This window comes from Prunus avium, chromosome 2, assembly GCF_965620075.1.
Source record: "Prunus avium chromosome 2, drPruAviu1.hap1.1, whole genome shotgun sequence".
In the NCBI taxonomy this organism is placed as follows: Eukaryota; Viridiplantae; Streptophyta; class Magnoliopsida; order Rosales; family Rosaceae; genus Prunus; species Prunus avium.
The window spans coordinates 887,148-911,811 of record NC_142285.1 but is presented as its reverse complement, the minus strand read 5'-3'; the positions used below and the strand labels follow the sequence as shown (position 1 = coordinate 911,811).

The following is a 24,664-nucleotide window of genomic DNA, read 5'->3' as shown; positions in this document are numbered from 1 at the left end:
AATGAGAATATTGTTGTAACTCAAAAAAAAAAAAATGTCTCCTTCGGATTTTTTTTCAGAAAAAAAAAAGTGTGCTTTGGAGATTCTATTAACACCTTATTAGCTGAAGTTTAAAGTCATAATTCTATATTTGCCAGTGGGGGTTTACCTCAGTGGTTGAGGTCTTTGTTTGCAATCCCCATGACATCAGTTTGAATCCCATTGTGGGTGCGGCTTCCCCTTAGAATAGAATATCGACGGAATAAAAAAATAGTCATAATGCAAGAAACTCCATGGCATCAATTTGAATCCCATTGTCGGTGCCCCCTCCCATTAGAATAAAATATCAATCAAATATTTAAAAAAAAAGGTCATAATTCTATATTTAATTCCAGCAATTAGAATCTTCGTGTCATAGTAGGGCCATAGATTTCTTCGTAGTTATTTTATTTTATTTTTTAAGCATAGTTAGAAAGGGGAAGGGGGAGGAGAAATATTTTTATGTTTAGGTACACCAATTGTCTGGCAGTGGTGGAACTAGGATTCCTAGCATAGAGGGGCCAAAATTTCAAAGTCACTTCCACATTGGTTTTTCATCTTCAACTGAGAGGGTCAACACAAATCTAATTGCAATAACGGTATTGCTATATCATATATTTTATAATATATTACAATAGATTGAAAATTAAATGGGGGCCCAGGGCCATGACAGGCCTTGCTATAGCTCCGCCCCTACTATGTGGTGTACCATCGTACATAAGACATATGAAAATATTTCATAAAAATAATTTTTTTTGTATATGTCCCATTTGTATTTTATGATACACCATTTTCACATATATGCTTTTCTTTTTTTAATATATGTTCGAAAAATCCGTAGGCAGTAGGTGGGCGGCAGGCATGGGCTTAGAGCTGAAAGGAGTAATCGGGGCCTAGGCACCCCTTTTTTTAATAATTATTTTGTATTATAAATTATAAATTTTAACCAAAATCATGCAAAATAATAAGATATATAGGCCCATTTTAATACAATGTTTAAGGCCATTTCACAAAACCCTACCCGTTAGTTATGTTAAAAATTAGGTCAGATATCTCTTCTTCCCAAGCGTCGCCTTCTCCTTCCTCTCTGTGTTTCGATTTCATCTCTCTGTCTCTCCGTCTTTCTTCCTAACAAGCAGCGGCTCCTGCGCACTTCAACAGACCTTCGTCCGCTCCTCAACGGCAAAACGCCCACCCAGACCCGCCTAGGCCGCCGAGGCGGACGCCCAGGCTCTGCCTAACTCCCGGGCGCCTACCCCTAATGATTAGGGTGAAATGACGGCGCCGCCTAACTCCCTGCGCGCTTCAACCGCCCTTCGTCCGCCTAAACCCGCCTAGACCCGCCTAGGCGCCGCCTAACTCCCTTGGGAATTGGTTGCATGGACAACATATATGGAAGTGTGGAGAGTTTTGACTCACAGCTTTTCCGAACTGAAGAATGTAGAGCCATGCTGTTATGTCCCCGCAATAGGACAGAATATCTCTTAGACAACCTCAAACTGAAATTTGATGATTGCGAACCCACGCGGTACTTTAAGTGTTCTAATCCACATTGCAGAAATTTTCAGAGCAGTCTTGTTTTAGTTATTACCAAATGGTTCGTTGACATCGTTGTAAGCGTCTAATGGACACGGAGACAACCCTTCCAGTGTCTGGTGCTGAAGATGGTGAGGTCTTTGTAAAAGGTCCAGCCAGATTTATAATTAGTGATGATTTACAAGTGATGCCCCCATTTACTTCTACAAGCTTTTCTTTAGTTAAGAACCTCGGATTCACGGGATGGAATAGCATTGAGGAGTAGACAGTCAATGTACGAGTTGATGAGGTAAATGATCTGTTATACCACCGAAGTTAATTTTCTAGTAAGAAATGAAATGCTAGTTTCTGATGATCTTTTCACTTTCTTCAGGTTTTGAAGTTGCTTAGCATCAAAGATGCCTTCCACTGAAACTCTGCTGAAGCATGCACCCCTCCCAGAATTGAGCAATGAAAATGTTGATCAAGAAATATATGTTGAATCTCAAATGTTAGGAGACGCCACGAATGAGGAAGAAGAAAAGATTTCTATTAAGCTCATAGTAAGCAAATCTGGGAAGACGGTTTGTTATGCAGAAGCAGGGGAGGAGTTTGTCAATTTACTCTTCAGTTTCTTGACTCTTCCACTCGGGTTTATTGTGAAACAGATGCAGGATAACTCTATGAAAGGATGCATTGGTCAGTTGTACAAACGTGTCCAGGATCTTGATGAGCAGTGCTTGAAGTCAAATAACCATAAGAAAATGCTAGTGAGTGTCAAAACATAGAGAAGATTAATTGAAGGAAGTGGAGAATGTTGAGAGAATTGGAGCTGCAACAAGTTTTCTGATTTCAACTTACTTTTCTTTGTATTACTTACAATACATTTATAACTACAAGCCAAGAGGTAGACAAGGCATCCCTAAGACAAGGAAACAAAGTTTCCCTAAGACAAGAAAGTAAAGTAAAGCTCCCTAAAACAAGGTTCCCTAAAACAAGGTAACCATAAAATAAGGACTAGGACTTTGTGTATGACAAGATAGAAAAGTAACCAACTAACTAATCTATTACAAGCTAACACTCCCCCTCAAGTTGGTGCATAGATATCACCAATGCCCAACTTGATCAGTGAGTTGTGGAATACTCTGCTAGAAACTGCTTTTGTCAAAATATCGGCCAGCTGGTCTTCGGACTTGACAAACGGAAGCTGAATTTCTTTATTGTCAAGTTTTTCTTTAATGAAGTGTCGATCCACTTCAACATGTTTAGTACGATCATGTTGGACTGGATTGTGTGCAATGGATATTGAAGCCTTGTTATCACACTGTAGATGCATTCCTAATGTAGGTGCATATCCAATCTCTGTAAGCAATTTCTTTAACCAAAGGAGTTCGCAAATTCCTTTGGTCATTCCTCTGAATTCGGCTTCTGCACTAGACAAAGCAACAACATTCTGTTTCTTGCTTCTCCAAGTAACCAAGTTACCACCAACAAATGTGAAGTACCCTGATGTTGATCGTCTATCAGTGACATTCCCTGCCCAATCTGCATCTGTATAGCCACTGATATTTAGATGACCATTTTTAGAGAACATAAGTCCTTTACCCGGTGCGGACTTCAAATATTTAAGAATTCTAAGAACCGCATCCATATGATCTTCACTTGGACAATGCATAAACTGACTAGCAACACTTACAGCATACGCAATGTCGGGTCTGGTATGGGATAGGTAGATCAGTCGTCCCACCAATCTCAGATATCTTTCTTTGTTAGTGGGTACTTGATTGAGATATTCCCCAAGGCAGTGATTCTGAACGATTGGAGTGTCCACAGGTTTGCAATCTAACATTCCCGTTTCTGCCAATAAATCTAGAACATACTTCCTTTGTGAGAGAAAAATGCCTTGCTTTGATCGAGCAACTTCAATGCCCAAGAAGTACTTGAGTCCACCAAGATTTTTCATTTCAAACTCTTTTGCTAAACATTGTTGGAGTTGAGAAATTTCCTGCTTATCATTCCCAGTAATAATCATATCATCGACATAAATGATAAGAGCTGTTACCTTTCCTCCCTTGTGTTTTAAGAACAGAGTATGGTCAGAATTACTCTGCTTAAAACCATAATTCTTCATTGCCAAGGTAAAACGCCCAAACCATGCCTAGGGAGACTGTTTCAATCCATATAATGCCTTCCGTAATCTGCACACCACATTAGCAGGAGTAGATGTAACATATCCTGGTGGGATATCCATGTAGACTTCTTCTGTGAGTTCTCCATGGAGAAAGGCACTCTTCACATCAAATTGGTGGAGAGGCCAATCAAGATTTGCTGCAAGGGACAATAGCACACGAACAGTGTTAAGTTTTGCAACCGGGGCAAAGGTTTCTTCATAGTCAATACCATATGTTTGTGTGTATCCCTTTGCCACAAGTCGTGCTTTGTAACGTTCAATTGACCCACCAGCATTGTATTTCAAGGTGTAAACCCATCTGCATCCGACAGTCCTTTTTCCTCGAGGTAAATTCTCCAGTGTCCATGTGTGATTTTTCTCCAGAGCATGCATCTCTTCCTTCATTGCGTGAACCCATTTTGGATCCTTCAATGCCTCACTCACTTTGGTTGGAATATGAATTGCAGATAACTGGTGTACAAAGCCTTGGAGGGGTGCAGATAATTTTTCCGCAGAAACATAGTTTGCAATTGGATACTTCGATGCTTTGCCATTATCCGGTGAATACCGAATTGGTGGTTTTCCACGGTTCTGTCTATTGGGTAATTGATATCTAACAATTTCATCAACTAAAACAGTAGATGGAGTAGAATCACGTACCTCAGGAGTATTCTCAGGAGATTGATCAGCTGGTACTGAGATGTGAGGGGGGTCTTCATCATCATCGTCGGTGAAGTATGAAAAAATATTGTGCTCTCTGCTGTGGAGCGACCGGTCGCTGGTCTCCTGGCGACCGGTCGTTTCTGGACAGATTCGATCCTCAGCTTCAGTGCTTGGAAGTGACCGGTCGCTGGGCTCCTGGCGACCAGTCTTTTCTGGACAGATTCAAATTTCAGCTTCAGTGCATTGATGCGACCGGTCGTTGAGCTCCTGGCGACCGGTCGTTTCTGGACAGATTCGAATTTCAGCTTCAGTGCGTTGATGCGACCGGTCGCTGAGCTCCTGGCGACCAGTCGTTTCTGGACAGATTCGAATTTCAGCTTCAGTGCGTTGATGCGACCGGTCGCTGGGCTCCTGGCGACCGGTCTCTTTTGGGCAGAATCGATTTTCACCTTCAGGACTTCTATGCGACCGGTCGCTTGGCTCCTGGCGACTGGTCGGTTTTGGGCAGGTTACATTTTCTTCTGGACTTTTGGGATCCGTTTTGCTCCAATCTTCAAGTTCTTGAATTTCCAGGGCCTCCTTGCCCAGTGGTTCTCTTTGTATGTCTCTGTGAGGTGGAGAGTTGGACATCGGATTATAAAAAAACATTTCCGATTCCATAAAAGTGACATCCAAAGTGACATATGTACGACGACTGGAGGGGTGATAGCATCGATATCCCTTCTGATGTGCAGCATAGCCTACAAAAACACATCTGATAGCACATGGATCAAGCTTGCCACGTTGATTCTTATGGAGGTGTACGAATGCCACACAACCAAAGACTCAGGGCGGAAGCATCTGAACAGAGGGCAAGGGCCCATGTTGGGCAAGTGCTTGTAATGGAGTCCGGAAGTCTAAAACTTTGGAAGGCATTCGGTTGATGAGGTAGACTGCAGTGACTATAGTATCAGCCCAATAATGGCGAGGAACATGAGCTCCAATCAAAAGAGCTCGTGCTGTTTCAAGGAGGTGTCGATTTTTTCTTTCCGCAACACCATTCTGTTGAGGAGTTTGAGGACAAGTGGTCTCATGAATGATGCCATGCATTTGGAAGTAGGTCTGAAAATCATGGTTGATATATTCACCTCCATTGTCAGAATGAAGGACTTGAATCTTGGTAGAGAATTGAGTTTCAATTTGCTTGTGAAATGACTGAAATATAGGGAACACATCAGTTTTATTTTTCATCATGAAGAGCCAAGTCATGCGGGTACAATCATCCACAAAGGTAATAAACCACCGGAAGCCAGAAGTTGTAGAGATAGGTGAAGGACCCCAAACATCAGAATGTATCAAAGCAAATGGAGCAACACTTTTATTGGTACTTAATGGATAAGAGGCTCTGTGGCTCTTGGCCAAGATACAAGTATCACATTGGAAATCAGTGGTACAGGAATTTGAAAACAAATCTGGAAATAGATGTCTCATATAGCCAAAAGAAGGATGCCCCAAACGTCGGTGCCATAGCCAAAGTTGTCGATCCTTCCAAGTCGATGAGTGCTTCACACTATGTGCCTTTCCCATACTGAAATCATCCACATAGTACAACCCCCCTCTCTTAGTACTGTTGAAACGATAATTTTTGCATCTGTTGGGCCTGAATTTTTCACAACAAAAAAAGGGGTGGCAACCCATTTAAAATAAAATAAAATAAAATGCCAGCTTGTATTTGAACGGGACTGAATTTTTCCTCCCTGCAAGTTTATCAAAAAATATACAAGTGTTTGCCAAGCATCAAACACTGAAGGATAAGCATCCTAGCTGAGAAGTGGCTATTGACTTCAACTCAAACTCCTCAAATCTCATGCTCTATAAAAGAGTCATGCCTACGATAAAAAAAAGTGACGGAGAAAGAAGGAGAAAGAAAAGAAAACAGAGAACGGAAGGAGCAGAAAGGAGAATAGCCGCAGGAAGAAAAGGAAGACAGCAAGCATACCAAAGAAAGCAAGAGCCATCTCAAGGTAAAATCTTAGTTTTGTGGCGTTGTTTTCTTGTTTGCTGAAGGTTCCAGGTTTCGTTCAACCCAAAGGTTCCTGGCTATGATGATTTTTATCATCATAAAAACAGTCAGGGATCTCTAAGGCACGTCTCCACTCAAGCATTTCCAAGTATGCAATCTGCGCCTAGCTTTTGATCAGTCCATAGAGATTTTTGGCTATGATGATTTCTATCATCATAAACCAAGTCAAGAATCTCTCCAAGGCTCGACTCGGCTCAAACGATTCCAACGATATTTTCCAAGCGTCCAGTCCACAACCGACAGGAAAGATTGTCCTCTATGATGATTTCAATCATCATGTATCAGGGGATAATCTATTCCAACGGGCAGCTCCGCTCAAATATTTCCAAGTGTACAATCTGCACCCATCTTTTGATCAGTCCAAAGAAAGATTCTTGGCTATGATGATAGAAATCATCATAAACAAGTCAAGAATCTCTCCTTGGCTCCGCTCAAATAATTCCATCGATGTTTTCAGTCTACCACCAACAGGAAAGATCATTCCATGATGATTTCAATTATCATATTTCCAGCAGGCAACTCCGAATATGTTTCCAAACGCAGGGGATGTCTCAAATCATGGAGAGTTGAGGAAATCATGGAGGTAGAGATGAACCCACCATGGAATCAAAACCAAAGAAGGAAAGCTTGTAATCTTTGCGTAAAACTGGTTTGAAGCATCTAAAACCAAAAGGGCCGCATGGCAATTGAATTGCCTCCTCATGAGTGTTTGCTGCCAGCAAGTCAACAAAAAGAAAATAAAAAGAAGATGAAGAAGATAGCCAGCGGAAGAGAGAATGGAGCAAAGGAAAAGTGATGGTTTTACTTGTTTGCAAAGAGACAAAACAAAGAGAAGGCAGCTAAAAATGACAATGTGTTAAAAAAAAAGGGGGTCGTGTCGCACAGTCCCTCCCCCTCTTGAATGACTTGTCTTGGTCTATTTGACTTAAAAAATTCAGCAAAGAAAAAGATGTTGGCAATCGGAAAAGGGACTGCTACAGTAAACAAAAAGAGAGGAAGAATAGGCATAATAAATGTTCAACCTATATTTGTTTTTGGTGGCTGAAGCAAGAAGACAAATTGCTCTCAAAGTTCTCGATGTAGCCCACAGCAAGGCACCTCCTTAATCTGCAGATCCAAAGAAAGAAGTCAGCCGCATGGAAACAAACAAAAGAAAAAAAAAGAAGAAAGGGAAGTTTATGGGGTGGGTTACCACGTGAAATCCCAGAGTTTGTCTTTTCTTTTGATGATGCAACAGGTGGCTGTACGAACTGGTCTGGAAAGGCAAACAAAGAAAGAATATCAAGTGTTCGTTTGCCGATGATTTTAAGTTGTGGTGCACATGTTTTCTTTTATAAATAAAAGAAATACATATAGCCCAATCCTATATGGACAAGGGGTTTACTTTCCTGGATGAGGGGTTCCAAATCAACAAGGAGGTTAATTCTGACTCTATTTGGACAAGGACTTTTATCCTTGGGTGTCTTGATAAAATTAAAAGACATTTGTTAAAGGCACCAGGCTGTAAGGGACCAGCTGGAGCAAAGCAGGGCCACAGTCGCTTCTCCTTCACGGCTTCATCATCAAAATCAGCAAGTTCAATTTGTGGGATTGTTATGTTTCTCAATGCTTTTAAAAGACATAGAGAAATTCCCAAAATTTTCTGAACTTCTCTTACTGCAGCGAAGACATTTTCAATGGTGTTTGTGTTTGCTGAGGAAGACAACAAAAGAACAGGGATGGAGGCCTTAGCAAAAAACCATGTTGATCTATCAAAATAAATGATAGGAAAATGGGCAAGGAACTCTGTCAAGCACCCAAATTGTGAAGGCCGCATGGCCTTGAAATTTCTCCCCTCCATGCAACTCAACTCGTTTGGCACATAGGGGAAAGAAAGAAATGGCAACAGGACCTACTCTGACAAAAGGGTGAGGTCATATTGTTGTGATAACAAGAAAAAAAAGGAAGTAGTGGGGCCATGTCGCATGGTCCTCTTGTTTGATCTTTCCCCAATTCTATCTGAAGCCAGTTATAGTCTTCCAAAGCTGTTGTTCAGTTCTATTTTTGGGGCAAACAGATATCAGTCCGGCTTCAATTGGCAGCTGGGTTTCAAAGTCTCTTTAATGTGGACTCCATGCTCGTGATCCAACTGATGAAAAATGTCGAGGCCTGGAAACAGATTATTGGGTTATCAAAAATTGCCCATTAATTCTCAAAAGCCCAATGTGTTTAATGAGTGATCAAATAAACACTCATTAAGCATACAGAGGCCCAAATGGCCTGTAATATGCTTAATGGATCAATTTTAAAATCCTCAAAGCCATATTCAGGTCCAACTGCAAATGTCAATTTTATGGAAAATCAATGGGATAATTAAAATTACTCATTATTTTTCTTGGACATTGACAACAAGAAAAATGGTACAAAACCATCTAAATTTCTCATGGGTCATCTACTCATGAAAATTCCAACGAGATTAAATTCAAATCTCTCAAACAGAAATTCTCAATTAGTGGGTCACACTTACCCATTAATTTCCAATTTTTCCCGTAGGTCATCTACCTATGAAAATCTCCAAATTGTCTCAAAGACACAAATTCTTAATTAGTGGGCCACACTTACCCATTAATTTCCAAATTTTGAACTACGCTGGTTTGATCCCATCAAGGGTACGTAGGCAGTCTAGCACCCCAATAAACGCAACCGCAACCAAATTTGAATCACTGGTTACATCAACCAAAGTCCCACAAATCTATCTCCACTCAAATTTTGGAACTACGCCGGTTTGATCCCACCAAGGGTACGTAGGCAGTCTAGCATACCAATAGACGCAACCGCATCCACACCAAATCCCAAGTGGTACAAAACCACGCCAAATCCCAACAATCTTTTCCGAACTACGTTGGTTTGATCCCTTCAAAAGGGTACGTAGGCAATCTAGAGATCCAATCTAGATGCAACCGCCCAAATCTCAAATCCAAACAGAATCCCTGGTTATTATTAACCAAATTCACCCCAAACACACATCAAAATCGAATCCTTGGTTTATTCAGCTAAATTCACTGAAACGCTTTTTTCAATCAAATTCGTACAAATTTTCCCTTTTGCAATGAGTCATTCATTCATTGCAATTCTTCGAACTACGTGTGGCTTGATTCCCACGAGGGATATGTAGGCACCCTGAGGTTGGACTTGGGAGCAGCCGCAAAACCAAACGCACACGTTCTGTTTCGTTATGGTGGAATCAAAGGGTTTTTCCTTGAAGCAAGGGATTGTAATTAAGAGACTTGTGTCTCGAATGGGTCGAACCTAAAATAATAAAACCCCATTATTTAATTAGTGGTGGTGAAATTGTGTTGGGAGGTTCACATTTATCCTCAACAAGTACCACGACCAATGATCTCCTTGGTGAGAATATCCTGAAATAAACAGAAGTCGGGATACATGAGTACATGATCGGTTCATAATTGTATATTATTTCTTACCCTTCTAGCTTATGATTTGGTTATGTTTTTGAGTTAAACTTGTGCTTTTAATCCTTTTTGTGTTTATCTTTCAGTTAATTGAGCTTTAGGTAACAATGATGGCTTTGGAGAACATAATTCATGCAATTCAAGCATGTTAAGGCCTAATTTGGATGAATTGATGAAGAGCTTAAAGACAAATTCATTATGGCTACAGCCCCCTGCCAGTCCAGTTCCGTAGGTCATATTGCAAGCTTTGTTTCAGCAACCTACATAGCTCGGATGAGGCCACATTCTTCATGAACGTTGCTCCAATTGGTGTGTACTATAACATATCCAAAATTCAGCCCCATTGGATAAATCTGGAGTCCGTTACCTAGCAAACACAGAACCATGCTCAGGATGGATCTTATCAGCGCGGAAAATGAGTTAGCAATTTGTTTCGGCCTTAACTTCTTCCTCCGACCTTGGATTGGCCCAAATAACATATGGCTGGAAAGAAGACATTCTGAACTTCAATTTAGAGTGCTTAAAGTCCTAATTTGATTAAGAGAAGCCCAAGTTGTAAGCCCTTGAAGTTGCTGGTCATGCTGACCTCAGCATGTGCTGGTTGGATGCTTGGTCATGGTGAGCTAGGTATGAGCTATCATTTCTGGTTGGAAGCTTGGTCATGGTGACATGAAGATGAGCTAGGGCTGCTGGTGGGATTTAGTGGTGAAGTGCATCAACCAATTCAAGATTTTCTAATACAAGTGCATCACCCATTTCAGATTTTCTAATACAAGTGCATCAACCATTTCAGATTTTATAATTCAAGTGTTGTATGCATTAGTCTTATTGAATTCTGATTTTCACTTCCCCTAGGCCTATAAATAGGGAAGTTCTCTAAGCTTGTAATAACACCCCAAGGGGGGGGAGCTCTCAAACACTTCTCTAGAGCTCCCTTCCCTTCTCTCCCTCAAATTCTCTTAGTTTCCCTTTGTAGTTCTCAATTGTTGTAATAAGATCATTCTATTAAATTTTCTTTGTACTAAATATCAAACACTTTTCCTTTCTCTTCTTCTAATTCTCTAAAGCTTTCAAACACATGTTCTTCCAAAATCCTCAAAGTTCTCAAACATCTCTCTACTTCCCTTCTCTTCCAAAAGTCTCCATGTCTCAAACACTTCACAAACACATTTCTCTTCCTTCCCTAAGTTCTCAAATTCTCCAAGTTCACAAACATCCTCCAAGTTCTCAACCACTCTCTTCCAAATTCTCAAAGTTCCTAAACACTCTCTTCCAAAATCCACAAAGCTCTCAAAACACCTCTCTACTTTCTTCTCCAAATCCTCCAAGTTCTCAAACACTCTCTTCCAAATTCCCCATGTCTTAAACACATTCCCTTCCAAAATCCTCAAAGCTCTCAAACACATGTTCTTCCAAAATTCTCTAAAGTTCCCAAACACTTTCTTCTCCCTCCTCAAAGTTCTCAAACACTTCCTTTCTTCCTCAAAGTTCTCTTAGTTTCCTTAATGTTTTCTTAGTTGTAATTTATTTTTCTTTGTTATGTAAATTCTTTTCTTAAGTTTTCAAGTTGAATTAGTTTCCAAGTTTCAATTATGGTTTTTGTTCTTATTCATTATGCTTATAAGTTAATATGCTAGTTTGAATGATTGATCACCATTTAGGCTTGCATGTTAGCTATCTTGGTTTGAATTAAGAGTATACACCATGCTTTAATTCGAATTGAACTATGAATAGGAAGAGTATGTATGGACATTCGACAACAGGGATTAGATACATACTTGGTTGTTTAAAATGTTCTTCTATGCTTAATGGGTTCCTAATGCTTAATTTTAGGTTAGACAACAAATGATCAAATTAGGGAATTAGGAACACAAGGTTATGACCACACACCATGGCTTAATCATACTTTAGCTAGAATCAATCCATTAATCTAAATTGAACTTGGGAACTTATTTGCTTGAGTTACTTATTTCTTTCTTCCTTGTTTTATGTTCTTTGTTTTTGTTTCTATTTTGTGTAGGGAAACTAAATTGGATCATTCAATCACCAATCCCTGTGGAATCGACCTCGCACTTACATATGCTATACTACCAACGGTTCGTGCACTTGCGAGTATCACAAGTTGAGGATGCAGCTTAATCCATTTTGGTGGAGCTAAATCTACGCAACAAGTTTTTGGCGCCGTTGCCGGGGATCGGTAACATTGTTTGATTCTATTTGGCTTTCCTACTTTATTTTTTTTTTTCTTAACTGGACAATTTCAAGTTTTAAAGTTAATGACATTAATGGACAAGTTGTGTTTGTAGTCCAACAGAAAAGGACAATTGCCCAACAAGCAAGAGAACTGGGTTTAAGTCCCAGCTTACACAACCCATTGGTGCTTGTTGCTTTGAAGCATGGAATTGGACGTGTGTTGATTTTTCCTTTTCATTTTTAGTTTTTTTTTTATATTTCGTAATCCTTTAATTCTGTTTCAAGTTTTTTGTGTTCGTTTTAGCAATTTATGATAGCTTAATAAAAATGGAGAGAGATGGCAACCTCAATCATAAGAATGGGGAGTGTGGAGCAGTGGGAGAAGTCGCGACCTCCAAATGCATCCATGCTCGACCTAATCGCTTCAAGGGGGAGTATTCCAATCCTTTCTCTTTAGTTGTTTTGTTATTATTTTAGTAATTTTAATTTTCTATTTCTTTTATTAAAAAAAAAATTAAAAAGATTTTTTATATTAGCTGACTCGTGGTAACTCCAGTGAGCGTCTCCGTCAATACAGTGTCTAGGAGTTCTTTAGGCGACACCTTCGGTGTCTAAGAAGTTTGGGTTTTAAGTGGGACCTTTGTGACCCCTCCAACCTTCCCGGATCCCCTGGCTTTGTTTTCTGAGGCCCTTAACTGGTCATCCATGAGTTGCTTGTATATTTGTGTGTTTTATTATAAAAAAAAAAAAAAAAAAAAAATTAAAAAAATTAAAAAAATTGAAATTTGAGTTTTTATTTTTTTTATCCTTGTAAATTGCAATTTGGAACTTCTTTGTTGTTTTTTTTTTCTTTGTGTGGTCAGTTAGTTGTAAATAATAATAAATTAAAAAAAAAAAATCAATTTGGAAGTTCTTTGTTTTCTTTTATGTTCTTTTTTTTGTTTTGTTAGGTTAGTTTATTTATTTACGTGGTGTGGTTAGTTAGTTTATTTCTGAGTGTTAAAAACACATTTTTATTTCATTTCAAACATTACAAACAAAGAAAAAAAAAAGTAAAACAAAAAAAAAACAAAAAAAAACAAAAAAAAAAAAAAAAAAACATTCAAGTAAATTAAAAATAAAAACAACTTCTTCATCTTCATCTTCATCTTCATGGCATGCCTCTATTGTCTCTTACTTGCAGAATCTGCAGCAGCTCCACATGGTCCTCATTTTTTCTCTGCAGTGCTTCCACGTGCTGATTGGCACAGTAGAGCCGCTTCTGCAAGTCCGCCACCATAGCCTTCAAGGAAGTTATTTCCTCGCTCATCGCGGCACACTCCCGTGTTCTCGCCAGCAATCGCATACCCAAATTGGTAGCCGAGACCGCATGGAGAACAGTTAAATTATTGGACTCCTCCACCGCTGCTTTGTCAGACCTCTGTGCTACATGCAGATGATCTGTCGGTGTGAGCTTGCTGCCAATCATGCCTCCAAGCAGCGCTGCTCTGTTCGGCATTGCCTCAGAAAAGTTCGGTATTACCTCAGCAAAGTTTGAGGCCGTACCGTGATGATATGTGGAGTTTGGGAAGACATGGTTTTGAGGAGCCCTTATCTGCGCATTCGGTGGTGCAAGGGACAGTTCAAGGCTAAGATCATCAAGGTGAGTGCATGAGGATGCCATTGTTTTGTTTTTGGATTTTTTGATGTTTTCTCTAAATTTGCAGGAAGAAATGCGGGGTGCTCTTCTACTTCACCGAGATGAGTTTAAATAGACTTATGCAGATGAGGGAGCCGAAAGCACTTCGGATCTCGAGGGTGCTATCCTGTGCTCTTTTCTCTCGGATCCCTTCATTTCTGGCGCAAATTGCGAGCACGTTTTTTTTTAAAAGGGAGCATGTCTACACTTTCACTTACTTTTGCCTCCCTGTTTTCTGATGTTTGTGTTTTTGCTTTTTCAGTTTTTATTTTATTTTATTTTATTTTCAATTATTTTCTTCTTGTTTGACAGGTTTCTTAATAATGTAGTTGGAAGAAGAGACAAAATTAAAGATGCGTCTTGGACACCTGGTGCAAGAATCCCAACTCTTCTTTTAAATTATTGTTTGAATTGCGTGTTTATTTCAGTTTATTTATTTATTTATTTATTTTGTTTTTTATTTAATTAGGTAGTATAATTTAAAACTCATAGGATATTCTTTGAAGGAGCTAAATTTTTGGTAACTCCAGTGAGCAACCGCAGTCTATACACTGTCTAGGAGTTCTTTAAGGCGACACCTTCGGTGTCTAAGAAGTTAGGGTTTTAAGCGGGACCATTGTGACCCCTCCAACCTTCCCGGAACCCCTGGCTGTGTTTTCTGAGGCCCTTAACTGGTCATCCTTAAGTTTTTCTCTTAAAAGAAGAAGCAGTTATTTGTGTATTTACTTAACTAAACATAAAAAATAAAAAATAAAAAAAAATCTTGTTTGGGTCTTCGTGTTTTTGTTTGATTGTCGTTCTTTAAATTTAGGGTCAATCGTTTCTTTGAGATAGCTAACGTTTTTATTTCCCAATTAAAGAAAAAAAAAACACACATACACTTTAAAATTAAATAAAAACTGAAATCATTTCTTCTTGGCCTTCGGTGTCTCGACCATAGGAGCTTTGAGTTTGGCCCTCTGGCTGTCCTCTTCCGGGGCTTCACGCACAGCCTCTTGGGGCTCATCACTTGAGCTCCCAAAGATCGCAATCTTAGCTTGAGCGTAACTACTCTCGCGATCCGCTTGCTTGCGTTTACCCGGTCGGTCTAGGTCCTCCAGTTGCTTTCTCATGTCGCGAGAGTACAACTCTACCATCTTTGATAGATTTTTATTCTCGTCTCGCAATACTTCTAGCTGGTGTCGATTCACCTCCACAATCCTTGACCTCTCCCTTTTCAAGCTTTTTATAGCACTCTGACAGTCTTCAACCAAACTTCGCTCCGCCGCCAACTGAGCTTTAAGCACCTCTACCTCATGGGACTTCGCAAGTAGGCGATGACCCAAACTTGCGACACATGCTGTACTCTGCACGCTCAGTGCCAGGGCATCACTCGTGACCCGGTTTTCATCCCTTGTCCCGAACACACGTATATCTTTGGGAGTCACTAAATTTCTGCAAACTCCAATGGCAACATCGTTGTCCAGGAGTATTGAGTCATTGACAGTCACAGGCCCCCGTGCGGAGGCAAAGTAGGGCATCCATACTGGTGCTACTGCTTGGCCTCGTGTCTGAGTCGGTGGAGCTAGGTTGAGATCTAACGAAAAGGGGTAGGAAGAAGCCATTTGATTTCTCACTTTTTTTTTTCTTTTTCTTGCTTCTTTTCTCTTTTGTGTTTCTGAGTTTGTGTGTTTTTTGTTTTTTGTTTTTTTCCCTTCTTTTTCCTTCTTATAGATGTAGTCTTTGACAAACAAACCCTAGCCGTTGCAGCGTCTAAGCGTTTTCTGAATATCCAGCGTTCCTCGAGTCCCACAACCTTCTCACTTTCCAACCGTTTCCAACACATTTGTCACGACTTGCTTTGTCTGAACGGACGCGTTCAGCAAAGTTGTCGCGCCTTTCCATGAGCCCGTAATTTTCGCTTGTGGATCTGCGGCGCCTCTATGCGTCGACACGTGGCTCCTGCTTTCTGCCCGTGACTATCCATGAAACGACATCAGGGACCACATTCCCTCTTTTTAGAAATCCCGCTTTGCGCTCATAATTCACGTTTTATCTTTTTAAGAAAAAAAATTAAATTTAAACGTGTGGGCTTCAGATTTCATGTTGGGTCGGGTTTTACCGTTGTTGGGTTAATTTCATTTTGGGTTGGGCTTTCAATTGTTTGGGTTTCAGTTTGTGTAAGACTATCTGTTAGGGCTTACTGTTTTGAGTGTTTTACTGTTTCGTGTTTTTTTATTTATTTATTTTATTTTATTTTATTTTATTGTTTGTTTTGTAATTTTTATTTTGTAATTGTTTTATTTTATTTTTGTATGTTTTGTGATTTTTATTTGCTTTAATACCCTTCATTTGTTGTTATGACATTGGTTGTGGCTAATTTTTAAACATTGAGGACAATGTTCATTTCTAGGTTTGGGGGTATTGGAGTTTAGCAAGTAAATTTGGTTTTTCTTAAAATTAAAAAAAATAATAATTGAAAAAAAAAAAATATTATTTATTTTTTTGCTTGTTTTTATTTTAAGTATTGTTTTGTTTTGTTTTTGTTTTGAGTCACTTTCCGAACACTTATGATGAGATAGTGATAAATGTTTGCATGACTTAAATAAAAATTGGATTTCATTTTATTTTAGTGTTTTTTTTTCTTTATTAAAAAATAAAAAAAAATTTGGCATTGTTCTAGCATGATATGTTTGAAACCTTCTTTACACTTGCCATTTGTTTCATAATTTTCCAATTAAAGGATTTGCATGACCCAAAGAATTGTATCAAGCACAAATTAGACTTATATAACCATATAAAGTGAGCTTTTGAGCCTTGTACTTCAATTCATGAGTGTTATATACATACTCTTATTTTCTTATCATCAAAGTTGTTGTTTGATCTCATTATTTATTGATTTGGTTGAACACTTAAAAGTCATTCATTCTTGTGCAATTTGACTTCATGACATTTAAAGAAATGATATTAAGGCCTTCTTTGGATCGTTTGTGCCTTTCAAGCTAACCTTATGCATGCTTAAGCATGATTTTCCATTGTTAACCATTTTGAGCCTACATGTAAACCTTTTCTTTCATTTACCAATTATATTTCCTCGCCTTAGCCTGAAAAACAAATATTTACCTTTCTAAGGAACTCATGAGCTTTAATTGGGATGTGTTTTTCATACTAAGTTTGGGAATTTCGAAGAAAAAAAAAATCACACAATTGGTGAAAGAAAAGAGAAAAGTTGTGATTAAGTGGTGGTTGAATGAAATTTCATTTTTGGGCCTTCAAAATAAATTGGTGGTTGTTCAGGAAAGGAGTGAATCAATGTAAATGAAGGGTATAAGGAGTTTTGATCAGGTAAAAGAAAAAAAATCTAATCGTGATGATTCGAAGTCTTGTAAACAATTATTTTATGCTCTTGCATTGCGAGTTCCTTGGACTTTGTATTATCCATATCCTTCATTTCTTACTCACCTTACACCCTTGGCCCCATTACAACCCATGTTAAAGACCTAAATTGATCTTAAATGTCATGTGGTTGAATTGCATTCATTTTTCTACTTTTAAGTGTTTGACATCCTTCTTGAGATCATATTAATGCAAGTTCTTCATATTTCTATTGCGAGTTAAGTCCCTTATGGTTTAACTCTATTCTCATGTTTATAACTGAGTGTGCATTATAGCCCTCTTCTGAGTGATTCATTTGTGAGAGGACAACTTTGGTGAGATTTGAAGTTGAACTTATGCTTTGTATGATTTTTGAAATTGTGTGAAAACTAAGATTGGGGAATTTGTTGCATTTGGCTATCACACTACTACACTTTGAGCATATTGTGTTTAGAACTTTGCCGCTTTGTAAATAATGTCTAAAAATTGAGCTTTTATTGTTAAAACGTTTAAGTCATGTGCATGAGTCATTTCTCTTCAGAAAATGTTCGGAAAAATTGTTTTAAGTTCTTTGTGTTTTTGTGTTTGTTTTTGGTTTTGCTTAAGGACTAACAATCTTTAAGTTTTCTAATTACTTTGTTTTACAGAGTCAGTAAAACGTTTGTGGGTATCGTATCTGTTAAACCCTCAGGAGACACAACTCCTCCTACTAGGGATGCCTAGAGGTTTAAAGGCTTGTTGCATATGCTAAATGCAATCGAGTTACCTACGAAAGTGGTTTAGTTAACTTCTAGTTTTGTTTTTAACTTTGTTTTGTGTTGTTTTGCTCGAGGACTAGCAAAATCTAGGTTTGGGGGTATTTGATCGGTTCATAATTGTATATTATTTCTTACCCTTCTAGCTTATGATTTGGTTATGTTTTTGAGTTAAACTTGTGCTTTTAATCCTTTTTGTGTTTATCTTTCAGTTAATTGAGCTTTAGGTAACAATGATGGCTTTGGAGAACATAATTCATGCAATTCAAGCATGTTAAGGCCTAATTTGGATGAATTGATGAAGAGCTTAAAGACAAATTCATTATGGCTACAGCCCCCTGCCAGTCCAGTTCCGTAGGTCATATTGCAAGCTTTGTTTCAGCAACCTACATAGCTCGGATGAGGCCACATTCTTCATGAACGTTGCTCCAATTGGTGTGTACTATAACATATCCAAAATTCAGCCCCATTGGATAAATCTGGAGTCCGTTACCTAGCAAACACAGAACCATGCTCAGGATGGATCTTATCAGCGCGGAAAATGAGTTAGCAATTTGTTTCGGCCTTAACTTCTTCCTCCGACCTTGGATTGGCCCAAATAACATATGGCTGGAAAGAAGACATTCTGAACTTCAATTTAGAGTGCTTAAAGTCCTAATTTGATTAAGAGAAGCCCAAGTTGTAAGCCCTTGAAGTTGCTGGTCATGCTGACCTCAGCATGTGCTGGTTGGATGCTTGGTCATGGTGAGCTAGGTATGAGCTATCATTTCTGGTTGGAAGCTTGGTCATGGTGACATGAAGATGAGCTAGGGCTGCTGGTGGGATTTAGTGGTGAAGTGCATCAACCAATTCAAGATTTTCTAATACAAGTGCATCACCCATTTCAGATTTTCTAATACAAGTGCATCAACCATTTCAGATTTTATAATTCAAGTGTTGTATGCATTAGTCTTATTGAATTCTGATTTTCACTTCCCCTAGGCCTATAAATAGGGAAGTTCTCTAAGCTTGTAATAACACCCCAAGGGGGGGGAGCTCTCAAACACTTCTCTAGAGCTCCCTTCCCTTCTCTCCCTCAAATTCTCTTAGTTTCCCTTTGTAGTTCTCAATTGTTGTAATAAGATCATTCTATTAAATTTTCTTTGTACTAAATATCAAACACTTTTCCTTTCTCTTCTTCTAATTCTCTAAAGCTTTCAAACACATGTTCTTCCAAAATCCTCAAAGTTCTCAAACATCTCTCTACTTCCCTTCTCTTCCAAAAGTCTCCATGTCTCAAACACTTCACAAACACATTTCTCTTCCTTCCCTAAGTTCTCAAATTCTCCAAGTTCACAAACATCCTCCAAGTTCTCAACCACTCTCTTCCAAATTCTCAAAGTTCCTAAACACTCTCTTCCAAAATCCACAAAGCTCTCAAAACACCTCTCTACTTTCTTCTCCAAATCCTCCAAGTTCTCAAACACTCTCTTCCAAATTCCCCATGTCTTAAACACATTCCCTTCCAAAATCCTCAAAGCTCTCAAACACATGTTCTTCCAAAATTCTCTAAAGTTCCCAAACACTTTCTTCTCCCTCCTCAAAGTTCTCAAACACTTCCTTTCTTCCTCAAAGTTCTCTTAGTTTCCTTAATGTTTTCTTAGTTGTAATTTATTTTTCTTTGTTATGTAAATTCTTTTCTTAAGTTTTCAAGTTGAATTAGTTTCCAAGTTTCAATTATGGTTTTTGTTCTTATTCATTATGCTTATAAGTTAATATGCTAGTTTGAATGATTGATCACCATTTAGGCTTGCATGTTAGCTATCTTGGTTTGAATTAAGAGTATACACCATGCTTTAATTCGAATTGAACTATGAATAGGAAGAGTATGTATGGACATTCGACAACAGGGATTAGATACATACTTGGTTGTTTAAAATGTTCTTCTATGCTTAATGGGTTCCTAATGCTTAATTTTAGGTTAGACAACAAATGATCAAATTAGGGAATTAGGAACACAAGGTTATGACCACACACCATGGCTTAATCATACTTTAGCTAGAATCAATCCATTAATCTAAATTGAACTTGGGAACTTATTTGCTTGAGTTACTTATTTCTTTCTTCCTTGTTTTATGTTCTTTGTTTTTGTTTCTATTTTGTGTAGGGAAACTAAATTGGATCATTCAATCACCAATCCCTGTGGAATCGACCTCGCACTTACATATGCTATACTACCAACGGTTCGTGCACTTGCGAGTATCACAAGTTGAGGATGCAGCTTAATCCATTTTGGTGGAGCTAAATCTACGCAACAGTACACAACAATTTAGTTGTTCAGTAATCTGACTAACTGACATTAGCTTAATTGATAGAGATGGAACAAGTAAAGTATTAGATAATGAAAGAGAGGATGAGAGAGCCACAGTGCCGGCCCCTGTCACAGGAGAAGTAACTCCATTGGCATTAGCAATACTAGTTCGTCTGGGTTGACTGGTACTCAGAAAATCATCAGGATCAAATGTCATATGATCGGTTGCACCAGAATCAATTATCCAGCCCGTTGAATTTCTATCATCCAAAGTATGGAATACATAGCCAGAGTCGCTACTTGCAGCTTCATATCTTTTTTGATCTTTTTCATATCGTGTAGTTTCAGTCGGGGTTGTTCGGTTGGGTTGGCGGCAACACCTAGTCCAAGTGAGGCCAATCGATCGGGTCGGTGTCTGGGTCGGGATCAGTGTCTTCAATGCTTCTAGGTAGGTAGGTTGAGAAGAGTTGGTGGTGCTATTTCTAGCAGGGAAAAAAACATCTTCCCCCATGGAGGTAGCAAAGATTCAGAACAAGAGTCGGCAATTCCAAGATCTCTGCTCTGATACCATGTCAAAACATAGAGAAGATTAATTGAAGGAAGTGGAGAATGTAGAGAGAATTGGAGCTGCAACAAGTTTTCTAATTTCAACTTACTTTTCTTTGTATTACTTACAATACATTTATAACTACAAGCCAAGAGGTAGACAAGGCATCCTTAAGACAAGGAAACAAAGTTTCCCTAAGACAAGAAAGTAAAGTAAAGCTCCCTAAAACAAGGTTCCCTAAAACAAGGTAACCATAAAATAAGGACTAGGACTTTGTGTATGACAAGATAGAAAAGTAACCAACTAACTAATCTATTACAAGCTAACAGTGAGTCCCAAGCTTCTCCCTGGATTTGGCTATAAGAAAGAACCATCCTTTGGGAATAGAGGAAGCCTCGTATCGGCTGGCTGTTGATACCAGCATTATCCACTCTAATAAACAAGTGAAATCAGTTGAATTCATAGACCCCAAATCCCACCGTAACAAAGATGATAACGCTCTTGGATTTTTGAACGGACAGGCGATGTTCGTGATAACCGACAGTCTCAACGTAAGTCCGATCTCTGCAATTCTTGGCCTGTCAGTTTTATGCGAATTGAACGTACCTGTCCCTTGATAACTATGACATTGAGGTACAAGTTGCTCAAGTGGGCAAGAAGGAGGTGAGTTATATATATCATTTATGTTTATCATTCGTAATTTACCTTAAACTACTCTGGTTAAATCCTTGGCTGTGAGTTTCTATTTTGTTTGAAATTTTAGGCAGTTGGTTTATGATGAATATTCAATAAAGTGTTGCTGCTTGACCACGGTTGTTATTTAACATGGTTAAAGCCCAAGTAGCTAGCATGTGTTGAAAGTGGTTGATCTATTTGTGACAGTTATATAATCTCTTTCATATGTTGATCAATCTTGTTTCTTACTGCATGCACTCCGTCTTTTGGTGGCTTCTTTTGTTTGACTCTGCTCTAACCAGTGTCTTCCTTAGGAAGCCAAATCGAGGATTTGGAGAAATTATAGAACAGTACGGATGTACCACGTCAACATGTGATACTCCCCTTCAAAAATTGCCATGTGTCTATTTTAAAACAGAAATTAAATATTTGTTTACAGCTGGACTTATATTATGAAATAAAATTTGAAATTTGAAAAACAGAAAAAAAAAGAAAAAAAATTATTCCCAACCGCCGCCTTTCCCCTAAAACCCCACTGCGTTCCATGGATGCCATCCCTCTCTCTTCCTCTTCCTCGCCTTCTCTTTTCCTCTTCACCATTGCCACCGGCGTCCAAACCCTCATCTTCCTTAATTCCCCTTTCTCTGAAATTGATCATGACAACCTTTGCCATCATCATACTATTTCCAAACCCAGATCCAATATTGTAACTCCTTGGTAACAATTACTTCAATCAATATAATACAACAATTCTCTCAAAGGGTCTCTCTGTTTTGCATTCACTCTAACATTTCCCAACCATTAACACAAACACCAACGCTTCCACTATTCCATTTCATCACCATTATCATCATAATCATCAATACTAGTTTTCTCTACCTCTCTTTAAACTCCATTACCTACAATTACTATAAGGGTTGAAAGGAAGAGGAAAAGAAAAAAGGAAGAGGAAGAGGAAGAGGAAGGGAGATGGGTGGCAGTCATGGCAGGTAGTGTGGAGATGGGTGGCGATCATGGCATGTTTTTGGGATTAGAGGTGTTGGGTTCAGGAGGGGTTGCTGTTGGGAATTCTCTTTTTATTTTTCCTTTTTCCTTAAGTTTTTCAATTTTCTAATTTTATTTCATAAGATAAAAATTAAGAAATAAATCCAGCTGTAAAAAAAATTTAATTTCTATTTTAAAATGGACACATGACAATATTTGAATAGGAGTATCACATGCTGACGTGGTACATCCGTACTATTCTATAATTTCTCGAGGATTTAGATGCCTTAGTTTTCTAATATAAGAAGAGGATGTATTTTGTGTTGCAGATTAATTAATTTTCTACTTTATGTATTGTTCTCTGCACTATTGTATGTTTTGTGTTATACAACTTGAAACGCTTATAATTCCGTGATTCCTGATTTCCTGGTGTTATGCAATTTTAATGTCTGATGGTTAACTTTTTGTTTCGATTTTTTCAGTAAACTTGTCTACGTTGATGATACTTTTTATTAGTTTTAAACAACTTCCACGTTTACTGTATCTCAAGAATGTCTAAAAAATGTGGAAAAGGAAGAACCGGTAGCAAACGGTATTTGAAAAGCTTCCTTTACACAGTTGAAGAAAGGATGTCTGAATCAATATAAAAGAAACGTCCTAAAAATGGCAGTCAATTGGTTTAGGTAATGATGCTCGATGAGCTTCTCAAATTTTTGATCAAGTTTAATGAAACTGTACGCGGCTGCTTTGACCACACAATGTATGGATTAATCACAAAATTATGTTGAATGTTCTTGCTAAGTTTTACTTAAAGATAAAATGGTGTGCTAATGAGGTCTAACCGAGTGGAAAAGGGCTCAGGTTTGAACTTTCATGACATCATAATTGTGTGTGTGAGAGAAATTTCCTTTACCTATAATTTAGACTATCAATTATACTTTTTGTTGACGCCAAAAAGTGGTTCTTTGACTTAGAGGGTCAACTTAGTAAATTTGTGTCTTCGGTAGACTTGATGCTTCGGTAGGCTGTGCGATCTGCAATAAAAGCAAGCGCACGGTAAGACCTAAGGCACCGGTGTGGTACCGGCCGAAGGCTCTCCGATGCTTAAGTAAGTTCGGGAATAGAAAGTTCAACTGACAGATCAATAGGCTTGTATGCCGTAAGTTCTGATTACCTCCATTTTGGGATAGTTGGCCTCCTTTTATAGCTCTTGGGAGGTGTGCATTTTGTTGATTATTTCGATGTGGGACTGTGGGCGTCGCTTGGGAGCGCGCCACGTGTCCCAGGAGAGGGCGTTGCCCTAATGGAGAGATCGGTAGGTAGGGTGCCGAGGGTACCTCTGACCAAGCCCAGTTTCCTCCACGTGTCTTGCTCTCATTGGCTGTTTAATTTGGGTGTAAACACTTTTTTTTATAAAAACAAAAGGCAAGATGGTGCTTTATTTTTATTTTATGTAATAATTGACTGAATATTAAAGAGATTTAATTACAGAAGCAATGTGCAAGTTCTCCACTAAACCGAGGAGTAGGGCTTTTTAATCATTGCTTTCCACTACATCTTGGCTTTGTGTCCTTTGTACTCTTGATTTCCACTACATCTCAACTCCATTTACGGTTTGTGTCCTTTGTATTCTTGATTGTTATAGATCTAATAAAATTCTATCGTATTTTAATAAATAAATAAAAACTCTCCCAAATGCTTGACAGATTCTTAATGCTCTCACTATTTTCAAAAATATATGAGTGCTAAATACATAAAATACATTTTTGTAGTTGGGTTCGCTTTTTAGATTTTGCATGCAATTATATCTTATATAATTTCTTAACTTCATATTGCAATCGGGTCCAAATCATCATTCCGTTTGTTTTTGTTAATTAACAGAGTGATCACTTGAAATGCCATAGTTCAAAAATGATTCTCTTTTGGTCCTTATAATTTCAATTTCAGCAGACAGACCCCTGTTACTTATTAATATTTAATTTTCTTTATTCATTCAGAAATTAAACATCAAAATCAAAACCAAGATTTTAAACAATTGATTAAAAAAAGAAAATTAAATATTAATTGTCCAACGTACCACACCTAATTAAAAAATTCCCCTTAAACTGCTATATTTCCCGAGTTACTCATCCCTGCGAGAATGATAAGATGATGATGGTGATTTTGACTGGATTTTCTCGGGGTGTTCTCCGAACAAGTCAAGTTTGCAGCTGCAGAGCCTCCTTCTTCATCGGACACCTGCGGAGACGGCATAGCAACTGACAAAACTGCCCGTGTTTTCGTGCTTGAGATCTCTTGCAATGTGTAG

The 24,664-nt window shown here is 38.4% G+C and overlaps 1 pseudogene; it reads left to right on the top strand.

The window, feature by feature from the left end:
* Positions 1 to 1,466: 1,466 nt before the first annotated feature.
* On the top strand, positions 1,467 to 24,664 carry LOC148296196 (uncharacterized; annotated as a pseudogene).